Source organism: Littorina saxatilis, unplaced genomic scaffold (genome assembly GCF_037325665.1).
Source record: "Littorina saxatilis isolate snail1 unplaced genomic scaffold, US_GU_Lsax_2.0 scaffold_352, whole genome shotgun sequence".
Lineage (NCBI taxonomy): Eukaryota > Metazoa > Mollusca > Gastropoda > Littorinimorpha > Littorinidae > Littorina > Littorina saxatilis.
The window spans coordinates 52,217-70,000 of NW_027129286.1; the positions used below are offsets into that span (position 1 = coordinate 52,217).

At 45.7% G+C, this 17,784-nt stretch overlaps 1 pseudogene; it reads right to left on the reverse strand.

Moving 5' to 3' along the window:
• Positions 1-944: 944 nt before the first annotated feature.
• LOC138957549 (uncharacterized) overlaps positions 945-17,784 on the reverse strand; it is a 55,386-nt pseudogene continuing 38,546 nt past the window's right edge.

Consider the following 17,784-nt stretch of genomic DNA (forward strand, 5'->3'; position numbering starts at 1 on the left):
TGTGATATGCGATCTCCAGAATACCAATAACACGGCAGACTTAAATCGTTTTTTTACAAAAAGTGCTTGAGGGACTTACTAAGTTTTATGTAGTCTGGTAAAGAATTCCAGAGTTGTGTTGTAGATGGGAGAAATGCGTTTTTGTATAATTCAGTGTTAAACGATGGAACTTTCCTATCTAAAGGTCTGCGCTGGCGATATGGATTATTAGTTGATATTAATGGTGGCAATATCGCAAGTAAGTAGTTTGGCACCTTACGGTGTACAATCTTGTGAAATAATATCAATTTTTGACGTTTACGCCTCTCTTAAAGTGAAATAAAGCCTGACTCGTCGTACAGTTGTTGATGGCTTGTACCGCGGACTGCTCCAACAATGGTCTTCATCTTCAAAGCTTCATCTTTGGCGGGAAGTGATGTCTGAAGAGGTTGATTTTGTGTGTGTGTGTGTGTGTGTGTGTGTGTGTGTGTGTGTGTGTGTGTGTGTGTGTGTGTGTGTGTGTGTGAGAGAGAGAGAGAGAGAGAGAGAGAGAGAGAGAGAGAGAGAGAGAGAGAGAGAGAGAGAGAGAGAGAGGGGGGGGGAGTTTTGTGCAATAACGCATCCTTTGAACACTTCTATGACAAATGACCAAAATATCGTTTTTCTAGCTAAGAACCCGCTCCTGCCAAGGGTATAGTACCTTGTAAACGCCCACCCCCCACTTTTGGGCAAAACTGGTACATAGGGTGGGTGGGCGTATACAAGGTAGTTAACGGTAATATCATGTTAACCATCAATTTAAAAAAAAACCTCATTCTGGCCTAAAATTAATTTTTTAAATCAATTTTGATATTACAACGTACTCTTTTGCACACGAAGAAAATAAACAAAAACAAAAAAAATTAATGACAAAGAGTAAAACAACAAAAAAAGTAAGGCCTGATGGCGATTCGAACTCGACTCAATCGCGCATCAGGCGAATTCGATAACCGTTCGGCTACGGAATCAGACACCAAATTCTCGCCACTGTAATGCATTATACAAGACGCAAGCACGCTTTCGCAACAGGCCGTTATGATCGAGCATCGGTTGAAATCTTTCGCGAGCAGAAGCTCGTATTTGACCGCAATGCATCGGTGCTTAAATGACACCAATGTGTGTCCATGAGGGGCATAAATCTACGAATAATATTTGAACAAGATTTATTCGAACTTGACGGTTTTAATGGACAGTGTTGGTGAAGTTACTGACAGGTAGCGACTTTACAGGAGGGGGAGGGGTCCTCTAACTTTACAGCTCGGAGACAACCCGGAAAGGACTTACCGGTGTTTCATAAATAACACTTAGCAGTTGACGGCCTTATTGAGTTTTACAGGCCAGTATATGAGTTGCAGCTTTTTCAAGAATAAATCTTGTTCAAATATTGTTTGTAGAGAGGAGCAAGCATGAGGAATCTCCTATTCTAAAAATAACCAATTCTGGTAGCTGCCGACCTTCCGCCAGACACACATTAATACCGGGGGAAAATAAATAATTACTGGGCAGTAAAAATAAATACCGGGCGGTAGTTAAACGACAGTTTGACTTTAAAGGACACAATTTTGCAGCTTTTTCAAGAATACGAGCCCAGGGCTGTTCTTCATGGATCCCAACCACATTGCTTCGGTTTTATTTTGATTCAAATTTAAATTTGAAATATACGAGAACTGTTTTACAATCAATAATACCTGTTGCAGGTCGTGTTTGTCTTTGAGAAACAGTGTTACGTCGTCTGCATACATTGCCAGTTTTAACACATATTCCATATTTCTCTCTCGATCAAATGATGGAAAATTCAGTCCTTTTATGGTCTGATCACTGCGGATTTTAATGGCTAGGAGTTCAAGGCCAAGAACGAAGGCCATCGGAGAAAAATTACACCCCTGACGGATCCCGGTTAATACGTCGAATTACTCGGAAATCCAACCAACGTAATTAATACAACTTGTGGTATTATTCATTAATACTAAGTGCTAAGGCTTTCTGAGATCACTCCGCTGACACTGAATGAGCTGCCCCGCCAACAGGACAGAGTACAACCCACAGTCTACCCCATGATGTGCTACAGCTTTCTGAAATCACTCCGTTGACACGGAATAAGCTGGGCCGTCAACAGGATACAGTACAACCCACAGTCTACCCCATGACGTGCTACAGCTGTCTTAGATCACTCCGTTGACACGGAATGAGCTGCGCCGTCAACAGGATACAGTACAACCCACAGTCTACCCCATGACGTGCTACAGCTGTCTTAGATCACTCCGTTGACACACAATGAGCTGCGCCGTCAACAGGATACAGTACAACCCACAGTCTACCCCATGACGTGCTACAGCTGTCTTAGATCACTCCGTTGACACGGAATGAGCTGCGCCGTCAAGAGGATACAGTACAACCCACAGTCTACCTCATGACGTGCTACAGCTGTCTTAGATCACTCCGTTGACACGGAATGAGCTGCGCCGTCAAGAGGATACAGTACAACCCACAGTCTACCCCATGACGTGCTACAGCTGTCTTAGATCACTCCGTTGACACGGAATGAGCTGCGCCGTCAACAGGATACAGTACAACCCACAGTCTATATCATATTTGATTGTATCCCTTTTATGTTTTATGTTTTATGTGTGTCGTCCTATACAATTGTTGTTATAATCGTTTACAGGCAGACAGGGTGTGCCGAAGAAAAATTTCCATTTTTATGTAATATTTTAATGGACAATAAAGTGCTGTTATTGTTATTATTGTTATTGTCTACCCCATGATGTGCTACAGCTGTCTTAGATCACTCCGTTGACACGGAATGAGCTGCGCCGTCAACAGGATACATTACAACCCACAGTCTACCCCATGATGTGCTACAGCTTTGTGAAATCACTCCGCTGACACGGAATGAGCTGCCCCGTCAACAGGATACAGTACAAACCGCTGTCTGTGCCCCGGAGGTAGGCTGCCTGGCGACTGAAGCCACTCTTACTGACCACCAGAACGTCACAGCGAGCCATCAGCTGTTGGTCAACCAGCACCTTGGTGAAGCCCTCACACACCTCCTGTCCCCGCTGCGCCCCTTTCTTGTCCACATGCATGAACTGACCACTGGTTCGGACGAAGCGCGCGCCAAACACCTCCGCCGCCTGGTCATTGTACACGTTGGAGTCGGACGTGACGAAGAAACGGTAGCTGTCTGCCTTGGCGTGGGAAGGAGGGAGGGCGGCAGTGGCGGTGGCGTTGGAAGGGGAGGGCGGCATTGGCGGTGGCGTTGGCGTTGGAAGGGGGAAGGGCGGCGGTGGCGGTGGTGACGTTGTAGAGGGGACTGGCGGGGTCGAGACTCTGCAGAAAACGCAGCACAGTGTGGCCGTGGGCCGTGGTGTGCCGCCTCTCAGAATCCCGCAACATCTCGGAGTTGCTGGCGAAGCGTACGTGCGCACACAGCAGTCTGTGGTCCGGGGAGGGTTTGGCTAAGGCGAGCACAGACTGCAGAGCGCGGGCCACACGCGGGGCCGGTCTGAACAGCAGGTGGAAGATCCGCGCGAAGATCTGGTCGTTAGTGAGGGGCCGCATCCACTGCAACTGTTTCTCGCACAGCGCGTTCTTCTTCAGCGGGGTGAAGTAGTCCAGGTTGGCCTTGAAGAGAGCCACGCGTGCTGTGAACACCTCGCTGAAGTTGACGGACGGCATGCTGTTGTAGAACGCCCCGTAGTCAAGCCTGCTGTACATCTTGGCGTCAGACTTCAAGTCCAGTGAGTCGGGCAAATCCCAGGGCACCTCAGCGGGCAACAGGAACTCGCTGAGCGGGCACGGGATGTCGAGGATCCTTATCCCGAACCGCCGATTGGTCAGGTTAGCGATGACGTAAGCAATTATGATTCCCTTGAGCCGGTCGGCCCAGCCGCCGCATACCCCCCTGCAGTAGTAGATCATGTATCGGTCTGTGGCCAGAGGGGGCTGTGGCTGCTTTGCCCCCGCTGTCACGTTGTCTTCCTTGTGGGTCCCTTGTGACGGTTTACTCAGCGTTTTGACGTTGTCTTTGTTGTGGGTCTCTTGTGACGGTTTACTCAGCGTTTTGACGATGTTTTTGTTGTGGGTCCCTTGTGACGGTTTACTCAGCGCTGTGACGTTGTCTTCCTTGTGTGTCTCTTGTGACGGAGTTCCCTTTATGACGGCATTGTGTGGTGACGCCATGTGTCGCACCACTGTGACGGAGGCTCTAGGTGCCGGTGCCGGTGCTGGTGTTGGTGCTGGTGCAACGTGTTGTCCGGGAGGAAAGAGCGTCCACCACTGGGTGTGATAGATCACTGTCAGTGCCGATAGCACAAGGAACATGCTGGCCAGCTGAAACACACATATAAAGAAAACTACATGCACATGGTTTGCTGTGTCATTCCAGCTAAAACACACATATAAAGAACACTATATGTACACGGCTTGCTGTGTCATACCAGCTAAAACACACATATAAAGAACACTACATGTACATGGCTTGCTGTGTCATACCAGCTGAAACACACACTCAGAAAAAAGAAGAAGAAGAAGAATAAGAATACTTTATTATCTCATAGAGAAATTCAGGCGTGGTACATAACAATAGTACAAACAAGACATTGATTTTACATAAAACATATAGCACTATATAACAGGGCAGGTTATAGAAACACCTTCCACATACCTCTCTGGACATTCCTTGCATTGTTCTTACGCATTCAGACATGAACACATCCATGTCTCATTTACACATCGCACACATGGACATTCTTATACGCTCATCTTACCCATTCACACATGGACATTCCACCACGCTCCACTTACACATTCTTATACGCTCAACCGCCCAAAGAAGGCACACAGGGGGCATCGCCGCAGACCGCGACTGAGGAGTGGGGCAGTGCTTCCAGACGTACCAGATCGTAAGCCACGAACACAGGCCACACCCCCCACCTCCTCCTCCACACCTCTCCACATCGCACTCTTCAACGCTCAATCAGTCTCATCAACACAACAAGCATGCAAACGCACAGACATTGTAGACTACATCACAGATAACGACATAGACATTTTAGTTCTTACCGAGACTTGGTTGAAGGAAAACGGCGATGAAAGTGTCTGTGCCGATTTAACACCACCGAACTACTCTCTGCGATCATATCCCCGCACCACCGGCCGCGGTGGAGGAATAGCCGTCATCATCAAGAACACTCTAGCTAAACATGTCTCTTTTAACACTGTGCTGCCGTTTAAACACACCTCGTTTGAGTGTGTACAGGTGACATTGGCGCTTCATCAAAAACCCGTTCAGTTATTCTGCATCTACAGACCACCCCCCAACGCAAAGAACAAACTCACTGACACTATGTTTTTCTCAGATTTTCATAATCTGCTTGATCACTGCAACACGTTGTCTGGAACCCCTGTTTTGATTGGTGATATCAATGTTCATTTTGATGACTGTAACCACCCGTCCACTGTCAAGATGTTAGACTTGTTAGATGTTTTTCAGTACACACAGTCTGTCAGTCAACCAACACACAAGAAGAACCACATCCTTGACTGGGTTATGCATAGGCCTGATGACCATATTGTTCAGTCTGTAACTGTTTCTCATGTTTTATCTTCAGATCATTTTTGTGTTTTGTTCGATCTGATGACTAGGCCCCCCACCCCACCCCCTGTTTTGACTTCTGTCCGTTGTCTGCGTACCATGGATAGAGATAGTTTCAGGGAAGAGCTGCAGACTGCGCTGTCCCCTTCTCTTACAGCTGATCAGCTTGAAGTTGTACTCCGTGCCGCTCTAGATGTCCATGCTCCCAGTTTGCGTCGCCGTGTCCGTCCGTCCAAGTCAGCACCGTGGTATCCTGCTATTAGTGAGGAACTGCGTGATGCAAAGTGTGAGCGTAGGCGTGCCGAGCGCAAGTGCCTTCAGACGGGTCTCACTGTACATAAGCAGATTTTTAACTACACCAAGAACGTTGTAACCAAGATCGTACACTCCGCTAAGACACTTTTTCTGCAGACTCAGATTGCCACTTGTTCTTCTAGCAAGAAACTGTTTGATATTTGCAACCGCTTGACTGGCCGCACTAAGGTGTCCCCACTCCCCACTGTATTTCCTGTTAGTGAGCTGCCTGATGTTTTTAGTGATTTTTTCATCCAGAAAGTAGCTGATATTAGATCAGAACTTGACACGCTAGCTGTTAATTCTGCTGCACCCACTTATGTTGATGCTTCCCCTGCCTGTACGTTTTTAGCATTCCAGAAAGTCAGTGAGAAGGACCTTAGAGAGATTATTTTGAAATCCAAACCTACAACTTGTCCACTTGATGCATTGCCCACACCATTACTTGTTGAAAACCTTGATCTTCTGTTGCCTGTTCTCACCCAGATTGTTAATGATAGCCTGTTGTCTGGTGTTTTTCCATCATTGTTCAAAACTGCACTTGTGAAACCGCTCCTTAAGAAATCCAATCTCGATGTAAATGTCTTAAAGAACTACCGCCCTGTTTCTAACCTTTCATTTTTGTCAAAGATCATTGAGAAAGTAGTTTTAAAGCAGCTGTTAGTGTATTTGAACACTCATGATCTGATCTCGCATTCTCAGTCAGCATACCGTCCTTCTCACTGTACTGAGACTGCCCTGCTCAAGGTGACCAACGACATTCTGTCTGCTCTGGATGGTGGTGATGTGTCTGTGCTCACCCTACTGGACCTCTCGGCAGCGTTTGACACAATAGATCATGTCACACTGCTGAGCAGGCTCCAGACCTTGTATGGCATCTCTGGTCCAGCGCTGGCATGGTTTGAGTCCTACCTTACGGATAGAACTCAGGCTGTGCTTGTCGATGGCCAGAGATCAGCCCCAGCCCCCCTTGTTTTCGGTGTCCCTCAAGGCTCTGTACTTGGCCCCGTCCTCTTCATTATGTACACCAAACCCTTGTCTGCCCTCATTCAAAATCATTCCGTTTCAAACCAGTCTTTTGCTGATGATACCCAGTTGTATAAGCCTAGTTCCCCCGCTGAGACACATGCCGCCATCCAGACCATTCAGACCTGTATCTTAGATGTTAAGTCATGGATGGTAGAAAATAAGTTAAAACTAAATGATGATAAGACAGAGGCACTTCTGTGCATGAAAAAGTCCACTAAGTTCCCAAATGCTCAACCTTCGTCTGTCCAAGTAGGCAATACCGACATCTCTTTCTCTTCTTCAGCTAGAAACCTCGGCTTCACCATCTCCTCAGACATGACACTCAACAAGCACATCTCCAACATCTGTAGGTCCGCATACTTTGAACTCCGCAAGATCGCAACCATCCGCCATACTCTGTCCGTTCAAACTACAAACACTCTAGTCTGCTCTCTTGTTCTTTCTAAACTTGACTACTGTAACTCTCTTCTCTCTGGCTGTCCACTCTACCTCCTGCACAAACTACAGAAAGTTCAAAATTCTGCAGCACGCCTGATCCTCAAAGCACGAAAAAAAGATCATGTCACACCACTTCGCCGCACACTCCACTGGTTACCCATCCAAGCCCGCATTGAATACAAACTGTCCACTCTCTGCTTTCACTTCTTCTCTGCCTCGTCTCCTGCTTATTTCTCTGAACTTCTCACTGTATACACTCCTGCTAGACAACTCCGCTCCTCTTCTGATAGCCGCACCCTAGTCATCCCACACACAAAATCAAAAGCATATGGACAACGCACTTTTGCATTTTGCGCATCTACTCAATGGAACTCTCTCCCCTCTCACATTCGCCACTCTCAGTCAGTACAGTCATTCAAGCGAGCACTCAAAACTCACCTCTTCCAGAAACACAACTCCTAAAGTCGCAACATTTTGCCATCCTGTTCTGTAACGGTTCCATCTCTATTCAGCTTGTTATTTTGTCTTTGTTTTAAATTATTATAAATATAATTTTTCACTGCAGTAGTCCTTTAACTTTAACCCTTAGCTGTAAGCTAGATATGCACAAGTCATGTCGGTGCCACATAATGCTGACACACATGTTCCTGTGCATAGTTTATGGATAACGTGTAGTTGGGAAGTTAAGAGTAGAAATAATTAGTATTTAGTGTAGGAGGAGGGTTGGGGGTGGGTAGGGAGGGGGTGGGTATGGTTTACTTTGAGCAGGTCGGTTTCAGTTTTTTTAATAAACAATTCTAGAGAATTGTGTATCTTATATTTGAGTCTTTCGTGTTTTAGACATTGATGCATTTAATAGTTTTAACGAGTTGCCTTTTGTTTTATCATTCTGGTGTTTATCTAGATGTGCTGTGTATCTTATAAGAAGTTCTTAAAAGTTCGAAGTTATTTTAGCATATAGGTTTTTATTTTTTTTATTTTTTTTTTTTATGGTCTTAACAGTGAAACATGTTTTACGTTATCATTAAGATTCATGCTTTGTTAGCACTAAGCAGTTGTTTTAATCAGTCTGGTTTTCTCTTGTTTTCATCTTATGAACATTCTAAATGTTAGACTAACTTATTGTCTTGTACAGAATAACAACTGTGTGAATGGTGCTATACTGAATGAAAGAGTGTGACATGAAGTTCTTGTACATCATTGTAAAGAGTGTGAATGACGTTTTAGTTTAGATGTCAAGCGCTTAGAGCAAGCCTTTTTAACGAAAGTTTTTGATTTAGCGCTATATAAATGTTCTTATTATTATTATTATTATTATTATTATTATTATTATTATTATTATTATTACACATTCACACATGGGCATTCTTATATGCTCCACTCCCACATGGACATTCGACTACGCCCACTTACACGTTCACACATGGACATCTTTAAAGCACTGCGCTTACATTCTCGCACACCTGCGCGTATAACGAACTATGGCTAAACATCATTGCAAAATATCATAGCATACAATATATCAGAAAATATACGGTTGTACATAAAACCAATACATACAAGTACATTACTATATGTACACGGCTTGCTGTGTCATACCAGCTGAAACACATACAGAAAGAACACTACATGTACATGGCTTGCTGTGACATACCAGCTGAAACACACACAGAAAGAATACTATATGTACACGGCTTGCTGTGTCATACCAGCTGAAACACACACAGAAAGAACACTATATGTACATGGCTTGCTGTGACATACCAGCTGAAACACACACAGAAAGAATACTATATGTACACGGCTTGCTGTGTCATACCAGCTGAAACACACACAGAAAGAATACTATATGTACACGGCTTGCTGTGTCATACCAGCTGAAACACACACAGAAAGAACACTATATGTACACGGCTCGCTGTGTCATACCAGTTGAAACACACACAGAAAGAACACTACATGTACATGGCTTGCTGTGACATACCAGCTGAAACACACACAGAAAGAACACTATATGTACACGGCTCGCTGTGTCATACCAGTTGAAACACACACAGAAAGAACACTACATGTACATGGCTTGCTGTGACATACCAGCTGAAACACACACAGAAAGAACACTATATGTACACGGCTCGCTGTGTCATACCAGTTGAAACACACACAGAAAGAACACTACATGTACACGGCTTGCTGTGTCATACCAGCTGAAACACACACAGAAAGAACACTATATGTACACGGCTTGCTGTGTCATACCAGCTGAAACACACACAGAAAGAACACTATATGTACACGGCTTGCTGTGTCATACCAGTTGAAACCACACAGACTTGGTCTTCACCTCCAACCCCTCCCTTGTAAAGTCCTCTGTAAGCGCCCCTGGCATCTCAGACCATGACATCGTAGTGTCAGACTTCAACACCAGGCCCCAGGTTACCCCGCAGAAAGCGCGCAAGAGCTACAAGTTCAAGAAGGCCAACTGGGACAACATGAAGAAGGACATGGACGATGCAGCCAGCACAGTCGAAGAGGAATACAAGGCAGGCAAGGACGTCAACACCCTCTGGGAAACGTTCAAGAGCCTCCTCGTTAGCTCCATGGAGAAAAACATCCCGTCCTTCACACTGCGGCGACCCCAGAACTTGCCTTGGCTCAACGCTTCCATCAGGAGGATGCTCAAGCGCAAGAAGAAACTGCTAAAGCGTGCAAGGGCTACGAAGAGCTGGTCCCCCTACAGGAACTACCAGAAATACTGCAGACGAGAGCTCCGGCGTGCCGAGTGGCAGTACATCAATGGCACCATCCAAGAGGGACTAGACCAGAACGACTCCAAACCCTTCTGGCGCTTCATCAAGGCGAAAAAGCAAGACTCGACAGGTGTGGCCCCGCTAAAAGAAGACGGTAGACTCCACAGTGATAGCCAGACCAAAGCTGACCTTCTTTTAAAACAGTTCAAGTCTGTCTTCACCAAGAGTACCAGCAGCACGCTGCCAAATCTTCTACCACCAACTGCCACCATACAGCCCATCAGTATCACCACAGCCCGTGTCGCCAAACTCCTTCAAAACATCAAACCCAACAAAGCCTCTGGTCCAGACAACATCCCCAACATCGTCCTTAAGACCCTAGCCCACCACATAGCACCATCCCTGTCCGTCATCTACCAGCTCTCATTAGATTCTGGGCGTCTCCCACAAGATTGGCTCAGTGCCAACGTCGCGTGTGCGTTCAAGAAAGGCGACCGTCACTGCCCAGCCAACTACCGCCCCATTTCACTCACGTCTGTCCCCTGTAAGATGCTGGAGCACATCATTAGCCGCCACATCCTATCCCACCTTGAAACCAACAACATTCTGACAAATCTAAATCATGGCTTCCGATCCGGCTATTCCACAGAGACCCAGCTCCTGACAACAACAGAAGACCTGCTATCCTCATACGACCGGGGGCGCCAAGTCGACATGGCCATCTTGGATTTTTCCAAAGCCTTTGATACGGTACCCCATGATCGTCTCCTCCACAAACTCAACAGCTACGGAATCTCCGGCTCCATACTCGCCTGGCTCCAGACCTTCCTCACCCAACGTACCATGCAGGTAGTTGTGGAAGGCACGACCTCCGCCTCAACCACTGTCGACTCTGGAGTCCCGCAAGGCACCGTGTTAGGACCTCTTCTCTTCCTTTGCCACATCAACGACCTCCCAGATGCAGTCAAGTCCCAAGTGCGCCTCTTCGCAGATGACTGCCTCCTCTTCAGGGAGATCGTTGACTTCAGCGACCACATCGCCCTCCAGGAAGACCTGAAGAGCCTTGAATCCTGGGCAGAGAGATGGGGCATGCGCTTCAACGCTACAAAATGCTACGTCATGACTCTAGCACGGAAAACCCCTTCCTCCTACCTCTATTCCCTAGACAGCACCATCCTCAAGAGTGTACCCACGAACCCCTACCTTGGCATTCAGTTCTCGAACGACCTGAAGTGGTCCACCCACATCAACTACATCACCAAGAAAGCTAACAGCACCCTCGGATTCCTCCGCCGCAACCTGCGCCACTGCCCATCAAACTGCAGGCACAACGCCTACCTTGCCCTCATCCGCCCTCTTCTTGAGTATGGTGCCACCATCTGGGACCCATACCTTAAGCAGGACGTCGAGAGATTGGAGCGCATACAGCGGAACGCATCCCGCTTCATCTCTGGTGACTACAGAACCACGACTCCTGGCTTCGTCACTGGGCTCCTACACAAGCTCCAACTACCAACCCTCCAGGAACGTCGCGAACACCTGCGTCTAACCTCCTTCTACAAAGTGGCTGAGGGGCTGGTGCCGACAATCCCGCCTGACAAGTTCCTGACCCCTCAAAAACCAGGACGCCTCATTCGTCCACGTCAATCTTCCAGAGACTTTAGCACCTCGAATCCAGTAGACAACTACATCAGGAACAATAGCAGATGCTTCACTGTGCCACGCTGTAACACTGAGCAATACAGACATTCGTTTTCTTCCAAAGACAGTAGTGGCCTGGAACCAATTAGATGAAGAAACTGTAACCTCGGCATCGACCGAGAGCTTCAAGTCGGCGCTGGCAGTAGCCAGACGACGATAAAGAACTAGCTGCGCACCCCCCCACTCCGCTGCAACAATGCCAGACATCTGGATGACTTGTTCTACAAGTGCAGCGTAACAGACAGATACAGATACAGATACAGACAAAACACCACATGTACATGGCTTGCTGTGCCATACCAGCTGAAACACACACAGAAAGAACACTATATGTACACGGCTTGCTGTGTCATACCAGCTGAAACACACACAGAAAGAATACCACGTTTACACGGCTTGCTGTGTCATACCAGCTGAAACACACACGGAAAGAACACAACGTGTACATGGCTTGCTGTGTCATACCAGTTGAAACCACACAGACAAAACACCACATGTACATGGCTTGCTGTGTCATACCAGTTGAAACCACACAGACAAAACACCACATGTACATGGCTTGTTGTGTCATTCCAGCGAAAACACACACAGAAAGAACACTACATGTACATGGCTTGCTGTGTCATACCAGTTGAAACCACACAGACAAAACACCACATGTACATGGCTTGTTGTGTCATACCAGCGAAAACACACACAGAAAGAACACCACGTGTACACGGCTTGTTGTGTCATACCAGCGAAAACACACACAGAAATAACACTACATGTACATGGCTTGCTGTGTCATACCAGCTGAAACACACAGAGAAAGAACATCACGTTTACACGGCTTGTTGTGTCATTCCAGCGAAAACACACACAGAAAGAACATCACGTTTACACGGCTTTTGTGTCATTCCAGCGAAAACACACACAGAAAGAACATCACGTTTACACGGCTTTTGTGTCATTCCAGCGAAAACACACACAGAAAGAACACTACTTGTACATGGCTTGCTGTGTGTGACGTCTGCTTCTCGTTTCTAGGGCTGATCAGTGTTCAACAGAGACAAGTGCAAAGAAGTAATAAGAAATTTAATAACTCTGTACTTTCAAAAACATGCACATAATCACTCTCGCAGACATCAATCTTCTTCTCCTAGAATCTTCAAATGTAAGTCTTATAGATTATGATTTTGCTAGTGTGATTTCAAACACACGTGGAAACATTGTCTTTCTTCTTCTTATTTCGTTGACGTTTGGTATCGATGAGCGGAACGTATTTCTTTTTCTCGTTGAAAAATGTATCTTGGTTTACACAGATGAAGTCATGAATGTGGGTTAATGTTTACAAAATATAAAGTGTAGACTACTTATCACAATAAAACTCGATCTTGGTAGCACTTGGGGACGTTGGTGGTTCCTTCCGTAGTTACCGCTGACGTTGCCCTCCCCCACAGTGTCCACTCGACATCAATTACACGAGCATTGTGCACCCATGTACACTTACACCTTCTGCAGTTAGTGGACCTTTGGAGTTTGCAAGAATGTGAAAACCCGTCAACGGAAGGTGAAAATACGCCAGTGCTATCTACGTGGCTTCATTGACTGCTGCCATCTTGGAGTCAATGCAAACGGTCAGAGCATCGCATCCTAGCAACCTCAACTGAATATCATTCATGTACATATTCGCTGCACAATACGATGTCACGCTGTTTCCTTTTGCTTTCCTCGTTTATATTTCTTTCAATGAAGACAAACAAATTCTTGCCTTGTACGCTGCGATAGTTTTGGAATAATGGCGCGAGCGTTGACGTCATTTGTATACAGTGTCGTCATGACGTAGTCTCGGTCACTTAACTTCGTTTTGTGTACGCGACTACCTTGGAGTCTCGATTAATATGAGAGAGGGACACGACACACGAATTACATTCGTCACACTGTGTCATGCCAGCTGAAACACACACAGAAAGAACACCACGTTTATACGGCTTGCTGTGTCATACCAGCTGAAACACACACAGAAAGAACTATACATGTACATGGCTTGCTGTGTCATGCCAGCTGAAACACACACAGAAAGAACACCACGTTTATACGGCTTGCTGTGTCATACCATCTGAAACACACACAGAAAGAACTATACATGTACATGGCTTGCTGTGTCATACCAACTGAAACACACACAGAAAGAACACCTCGTTTACACGGCTTGCTGTGTCATAAACAGACACATAAAAAACACTACATGTACATGGCTTGCTGTGTCATACCACTGAACTGAAACACACACAGAAAAAAACACCACATATACATGGCTTGCCGCTGTGTCATACCACTGAACTGAAACACACACAGAAAAAAACACCACATATACATGGCTTGCCGCTGTGTCATACCAGCTGAAACACACACAGAAAGAACTATACACATGGATTGCTGTGACATACCAAGTGAAACACACACAGAAAGAACACTACATGTACATGGCTTGCTTTTTTTTTCTTTTTTTTTCTTTACAGATTGTGTCTGGACATAGTGTGACTCTTAAAGGCACCTTTTTCCCTGATGCCACAAAGGTTAGACGTGGGGTTTTCGTATTGAGTTTTTTTTTACATACAATAGCCTGTTTAAAATTCTCGGCTTAACCCTGATCCTTTGTAAGCGATGCTGGTAAGATCAAAATGCTCTCACCTTGGCTTAAAATGCAAACTGGATAGACAAGCAGAATGCAAAAGGCGTGCTTACTGACGAGTAAACACGGCGCATTTAGACAGTGTCAATGGGAAAGGCTTGGGATAGTGATAATTCCTCTCGACCTGTGCGTGTGTGTGTGTGTGTGTGTGTGAGTGTGTGTGCGTGCGCGCGTGCGTGCGTGCGTGTGTGTGTGTGTGTGTGCGTGTCTTCTTCTTCTGCGTTCGACGGTCGTGTCTAGGGTCGTAGTTCCGCTGCTGTCGTGAACTGGAACGTCGCTTTCAGGTCTTCTGACGTTCCCCAGAGCTTGGTCTCCAGTGTAGCTCCTTCTGGCCAGATCTGGTTCCGCAGCAGAGTGAAGTTTGTGCATGTATTCAATACATGTTCTACTGTCTGGCCGGCCGCCCCACAATCGCACAATGCCGACTCTGCTACGCCGATCCTTTTCAGGTGCGCTTTAAAGCCGCAGTGCCCTGTACGCAGCCGGAAGATGGCAGTCTGCTCTGCACGGCTGAGGCGGTGGATGGGGTCTTGGTCTGGCTTGTAGCCTCCGTTTCTTTCTTTGAATGCTGTCTTCCAGCGATGCTTGATGAGGGTTTTGGTCTCTCGGAAGGACAGGCTGGTTTCTGGTTGTTCCTGTCTTCCTGCATCTTTGGCCAGACCATCCGCCTTCTCATTTCCAGCGATACCGCAGTGCGCTGGAATCCACTGCAGAACTACGGAGGCTTTCTGGGACAAGTCGTTCAGGGACTTCTTCAGCTCTTCCACGAGGTGTTCTGCAGGGGCTGTGAGGACTTGTAGTGCGGACAGGCAGTCAGAGAGGAAGACAACCTTGGGTGGGGTTTCCTCAAGAGAGGTGAGGAAGTCTGCAGCTGTATGGAGGGCAACAACTTCTGCTTTGAAGTTGGAGCAGAGAACACCGCATGGTGTGGTCAGTGTCTCTGGGGGTCTTCCTGGCATTTGAATGAAGACGCCACTTCCTCCGTTCTTGTGTGCGTGTCAAGACAAGACACACTATATATTAACGAGCGTACTGGTGAGAGAAATATAGACAAATAGAGAGAGAGAGAGTGAGAAAGAAAAGGCCAGAGAGAGAGAGAGGGAGAGAGAGAGAGAGAGAGAGAGAGAGAGAGAGAGAGAGAGAGAGAGAGAGAGAGAGAGAGAGAGAGAGAAACTGAAACTGAAACTGAACTTTATTACCAAAGGATAGAGGTTTTAGGCAAAGCCTAATCTTACAACCTGTCCCTTATACAAACACGTAATACAGACGCACAGAATATAGATAGTAAAATTGACAAGGTTATTGTTTCTTACAGACGTGCATAATGTAAATAGTAATAAGGAAAAGGGTTATGGTTTTGTATACACACTCAAAAATGGGAAAAACAATATAGTGTAGAAATTGCAGCATCGTTGCAATAATGCATTGCATATAAACATCCAAAACAACTAATAACAAAAGTGAGAAAAAAAATTTGGGGAGGAATTGTCCCAATCATTTGCATCTTTCTTTCTTTATTTGGTGTTTAACGTCGTTTTCAACCACGAAGGTTATATCGCGACGAAATCATTTGCATGTATATCATTATCAATACAGTCACATAAAGAACAAATCAAAATACAAACATAACTTGACTAAATGTAAAAAGCACTAAAATATCAGACATGAAAAGTGTTCTATTTACCCATTAAGCGGGAATGAAACTGGCGCATAAACGTTTTCACAGAGGAGGCATTTCGGAGGGGTAGGGGTATGGAATTCCATAGAGACGCTCCTGAGAAGGCTAAACTTGACTTATACAAGTCTAGACGAGGGATGGGGGGAATCAGGTTCTGGGACCCATATCTTTTTGTGGCATGTCTGAAGTGTAATTTTAAATATCCAGGAACATTATTGTTAATTACTTTGTACATAAAGACAGCCTTGTTTAGCGTCAACTGATCTTTCAAGGGAAGGAAATTAAGGAGCTTTAATTAATCATATGTTGGCTTATTTGACTCATGCAGAATTAGTTTTGCAGCACGGCGATGAAGAGAATTGAGTCGTTTGAGATGAACATCACTGCAGTTATCCCAAAGTGTTCCTGGGACAGTAGGGGCGACCACCCCCAACCAGGCGCGTTCACAGGTGGCGGATAGTGAGATGGCCTTCAGATATGGAGGTTAGCTGCGAAATAAGCCAGGCTTGCCAGGACGAATAAGCAGTCGCGGACCAACTGGCGGTGCTTCCAACAGGATGGGGCGGGGTAACAGGTGGCACTGTTACACTCAAGAAATACCCCAGGTCTCCAATGACGGGAGCATCATGCGACCAAGAGCCGCATCTTAAGTTCTAGCCCTGGGGAAGGTCACCTCAGATAAACAAACCAGCCAGCTATGGCCAAATAGCCGGGTAGACTGGACTCGACAGCCCTGTAAAGCCACCAGTCTAGGAGAAGGACCACTCCGATATAAAAACACGCTGAAGCCGGATGAGCTGGGCCATGTATGGCGCATAACGACAGCTCAACGCATCAACGCTCATATGACAGACGACCACGGAAAAGAATCCCAAAGTGTTGAAGCAAAGTTGATATGGGGCATTATGCAATAAAACAACTTGAGTGCTTCCACATCGGCATAATGTCTTAATTTAGACAATAAGTACACATTTTTAGATACTAATTTGCAAATGTTACTCAAGTGAGTTTGCCATTTCAATTCTTGATCAACGGTAACCCCTAATAATTTATGCTCTTAAACTTGTTGCACTTGAGTTGAATCAATTGACAGTTGAAGCTGTAAGGGTTTTAATTGGTGTTTTTGTCTAGTTGTAATCACCATACTTTTCGTCTTAACAGGGTGAATAACCATTGCATTAGTGGTGCACCATTCTGTCATCTCATCTATACTTGTTTGAAGAGATTGGTTGACGGCCACCAAAGACTTCTGACTGGTGTGGATTGATGAATCATCCGCAAAGAACTCACATCTTACTTTCTCATCTGACACATGTAGAGGTAAATCATTTATATAAATAAAGAACAATATAGGTCCTAATACAGACCCTTGAGGCACACCACTTTTGACAAAATCATTCGACGAAGTTTTACAGTTGATCAATACACATTGTGTCCGTTTCGAAAGATATGATTCGAAGAAGGCACAAGCAGAGTCATCTTTTAAGTAGCATTGTAATTTCTTTAATAATAAGGAGTGGTCGACAAGGTCAAAGGCTTTTTTTTTCATCGAACGCAGAAGAAGAAGAAGAAAAGGCTTTTTTTAAAGTCCAGGAATAACGCT